Below are 4,488 nucleotides of genomic sequence, written 5' to 3'. Positions count from 1 at the left end.
GTGACCATGACAAACCGCTTCCAGACCAGCGCAAAGATAAACTGTTCTCTGCCTTACAGAGCGGGCTGTCGATGCGTAACATTTAAAAAGATTTGTCACAATGAACAGACGTGAAAAGGGATATTCATTTTGAGAATTACCAAGAAAAAAAGGAAAAGTTTGGCTTTCGAAGGAGGCTGTCGTATTAAAAGCAGCAACACAGTTCAGCTCCGACCACACATAGTAAGTAGCTGCATGTGTATTGTGTCTACTTGTAAACTCAAATTTAAATGTATTTGTGCACTAAAGACACAACAGCAGGATTGTGAATGGAAGGCGGTGTAAGAAAGACGTGAATGTAAATACTTAAGAAATCACCACTAAATAATGGCAATATGTATGGTGTTATGTCTAAATAAGAGGGGCATATTTATGAATTCATTAACTTTATGCTAGGTGCACGCGCCTTCTTTTTGTAGGCTTCATGTGGTAAAAAGTTTCCACAAAATGCTAATTATATATCTATCAACGTTTGTGTCAAAGACAGTCCAATTTCTGCCTCTTTCTGTGCGGTTTATTTAAATAAAAGTTCACTTTTGTTGGTACTTCCTCGGGGAAGTGAACGCATCTTTAGCTCAGGCTCAAAAACAACGCGTCGTATTGGCAAAGATAAGATACTGGCCACTGAAACCTTTCGTGACCGCGCAGCTTAAGCCCGAAACCCAAGGTAATCTTAGTAACACGTCCAAGAAGCGAAAAAAGTGTGACACAGTTTTCCTGTGACACAATCCCGAGCTTCCCACGGCAAGAACGCTCCCGCCCACACCCTGAACGCACCGCTCCTGCTCTCCAGGAAGTGCCGCGTGCCGCTTAGCGAGATCCGGGAAAAGCTGTGGTCCTGTGCAGTGACATGGAGCCTGTCACGGGCTGACAGCGACCAGCCTCCAACCAGGACCCATCAGATCCTTTATTTTTCTAAGATTTTATATAAAATAAATAAATATTGGAGTTTGTTTTAGTACAGTAGCAACTGATTTTAGTGGGGGAAAATAGCTTTGGTGTACTTTCAAAATAAAAGGGCTTACTTTTTGTGGTTTGTCTGCAGTTTTTGGCCAACTCTCACTGGGAGTAACCTAGTTCCCCCTCTAAATCTTGATTAAAGAAAGGCAGGAGGTCTTCAGTCTGCATTCCAAAAGGGCAGAGAGAGTCTCTCAGGAGGCTTTGATTAGAAGTATTTTAGGTTTGTTTGTCAGGTCAACTGCATCCCCTCAAGTGTGGGAACGGCTTTGTTTTGCCTCTGCCACCACAAGGAGACTCATCTGTAATTACTGAATCTGTTGAGGTTCATCACCTGGAAACTGGCCTAACCAGGATGACTTGTGTGTCTGCACAAGATCTGGAGGCGGAGGGGCTTTTCTCTTTGCGGTATTGTCTGAGGTCAGGGTGGGGTTGAATGCGGCAGCTCTACAACCCAGCACAGGAAGGTTTGCCCCAGTGCAGGTGTGTCCAAGCTGCTGCTCCACATAGCTCACATTCCCAGGGTTATTCTGCCTCCCGTGGAAGGCCACTACTTTAGGGGGGAGGCAGGAATGCTTTGCCTGCAAGCTTCAACTCCCAGATTCCTCTCAAGGCGACTTGCTGATAGGGTCAAACACTTCCTGTCAGTGCAACAGCGAGGCTTTTGTTGATGAAAAAGCTGTCAGCGGGCCACTGCGTCAGCCATGGCAAGGGACGAATCTGAGAGATGGTGTCCATGATTGCTTGTCAGCAGAAAGGCTATTGTTTTAGGGCTTAGGGGCAGTCAGATTCAGTGGTTAAGATGTTTAATCCAAGCATTAGTTTGGGTATCTATTAACTCCCTCACAACTATAATGCAGCCTTTTCTTTTAATACTGCATAAGAAAAAATAAGAGGGGAGAAGCTTGAAATGAGGACCATAAAAAGAAATGTTCAGTTGGCTTTTGTGCATCTCAATCCCTTTTTTTTAACATAGTCCTCTAGTTTTCCCAGTCGACTTCTTCTCATCTTGCTTGGTTTACCATTGCGTTTGCTTTTAACATCCCTTCCATTTTATGGACGTTTAGCCATTGGCTGATTGAACGAAAGCTTTTTGGTTACACATTACCTTTTGAACACGAGTTTTATGGGGCTTTTTATTGTTTAAGTGGCAGCTTATATGTTATTATAGTGCGACAACGCTCTGTTAACTTGAAATATGAGGGTCTATTTAGATCTGTGCTTTTAGTCATGTTTTTGAAGTGAAACACCACAGAGTGCATCCATAATTTTTGCTAAATTAATTACAATAATCTACCATAAAGGTTTTAGAATCAGTATTTTTTAGTTATTGCCTAAGAATGAGGATTTAGAAATTTCTGCCTGATGTTACGGTGAAGGTGCAGCATAATTACGTTGAACCACACAGACCCAAATTCTAAATTTCTGCACCTGTGATGATGCATTTATCCAGACTTTATTTTGAAGAGATTATTAGAATGAACCATTGACTGTATATAAGAACTGGACTGAGTTAGTGTGATGTCACCCATAGAAAATGACTGAGTTCATGTACCAATGAAATTAAGGCAAATCAAATTGTCTTTTTTTTTAATTTTGCGTTACTGACGTTGCCATGAACCAGAAATTGTGAGTAAGCCATTATTGGTCAAAATTAAGACTGGGAATCACCGGGTACCTCGTAACATTATGGGATACATGATACATGACTCGCAATATCATTGATATCACAACACTGCGACAAATGGTAAAAATCATCTCTAATAACTCACATTATATAGAAGAACACATATTTTTCAGGAAAATATATCCTTTATTTTTTAGCTTGAACACAATCATAATAAACAACTTGTGTCTTATTTTGTGCAACAATAATAGACACTTTAGTGCAACATTGCTGAAATCGGTAATATTATGTCTTTGACAAGCATTGACACCAATTCAATTGGAATTATCTATAAAATTCAGTGTAAGCAATAGTAAACATGAAGAGCAGTGCCACCAATTAGTGGAAAATTGTTGTAAACAACAGAACAAAAATTAAATAATTCAAGTAGCTGTCAGGCACATTGGTGCCTGCGACAGGCAGTTTTGCAACTCACGCCCCCTATCTACCTCTGAAAGGAACGTCGCACCAAGGCATGGCGAATATAACGCTTTACGCCTTGTCAAACGAAAGTAAAAGATCGATACTTGGTGAGAACAAATTGAGAATCACTTGCAGCACTAAATGTTGCGATATATCGCAATATCAATATTTTGACTCACCCCTAGTCAGAATTGGTCTGAGTCAACATTTCTGTGGCAGCTACGCTCGCCATTTAGGAGTGACCTTGTTGGAAGTCAAGGGGGTTCAAGAGAATCTGTCAAACGTTTCAATTGTTCAACGTGCTTTTATTGAGGCCTCTAATTGGTCCATTTTTAGCAAGAAAGGAAAAAATATCATGAAAAAGTAGGATTAATAAGAAAACGTTAAAACGTATCGGAGCAAGAATGGTTATTCTGACAAATAGAATGAGTAAAAGCTGTTTATTTCTCAAAAGAAGTCAGTGAGCTAGCTGAATCTTGGAAAAATCTCCCCTCAAAGATAACCGTCTTCCACTTTTTCAAACCCCAACTATGTTTTGCTTTATAGTACCCTCTGCTTTTCTTTCTGGCCAGTCTTGTGAAATCGCTAATCTGTGAGATCCAGAGATTAAAGTGATGGACTTGTTTCTAGAGAAGTCCAAGTTAGCCGACATCAACTGTGATGTTGTTTTTTTCCTCCCCTGGCTGCCCTGCAGAGGTGTAGAGTTGCTCTCACCTAAGCTCATGCACTTCTGCACTGGAATGAGCCCACCCAGCAGATACCAGCTATCTGACACCGACATCGGCTGGGTTTTAGTCCAGCTCTTGTGCATTAAATGCTGTGGCCGTTACATAGGTATGCTGCGCAATAACATGGTATAGCCTTTTGAAGGAGAACGCTTTGAGCCAGAATGAAAGGGAAAAGCATAAGTACTTACAGTGGGATTATGTTTAAGCTATAATGCACAGGTCCTGACCTGACATGACGGAAAGTGGTTTGAGTTTCACCCGTTGCTTTCTGTTTTTAAGAAATGCCATGTCAGTTTTAGTGCATTGACAAATATAGCCTCACATGTGGCTGCTGGTTGAGATGCAAAGCCTTTTTTTTTAATTTATGAGAGCTTTTTTTTGTATCTACCTCTTTGGAAAATGAAAACCAAAAAAACCTATGTAGATATATAGATATTAGATTTCTGCAGAAGCTTGTGACCAATTTGTCAGCAGTCATTGAAGGGTATTACTTTTCGTGGCTACGCTCTTGACTCACTAAATCCATGTCAGGATCTATTTGTCAAACCGTTTTATTTATGAGAGTTTCCATGTATGGCTGCAGGTCTGAATTTATGGTGGATTTTCCTCTTATGGAAGCCTGTTGAATAATTATGTGTGAGGGAAACAAACCCAAAATATTTGAAAGTGTGATTG

The 4,488-nt window shown here is 40.6% G+C and overlaps 1 protein-coding gene across 2 annotated transcripts in view; it reads left to right on the top strand.

Moving 5' to 3' along the window:
- Nucleotides 1-4,488, top strand: part of mpp7a (membrane protein, palmitoylated 7a (MAGUK p55 subfamily member 7)) — a 143,630-nt gene continuing 139,142 nt past the window's right edge. For both annotated transcript variants that reach the window (XM_024280521.2, XM_036217342.1), the window contains exon 1: nt 1-222. The gene's annotated coding sequence lies outside the window, so the exon portion shown is untranslated. The remainder of the gene's footprint in view (nt 223-4,488) is intronic.

This window comes from Oryzias melastigma, linkage group LG20 (genome assembly GCF_002922805.2).
Source record: "Oryzias melastigma strain HK-1 linkage group LG20, ASM292280v2, whole genome shotgun sequence".
Taxonomy (NCBI): Eukaryota; Metazoa; Chordata; class Actinopteri; order Beloniformes; family Adrianichthyidae; genus Oryzias; species Oryzias melastigma.
This window is presented reverse-complemented; position numbering and strand designations above follow the sequence as displayed.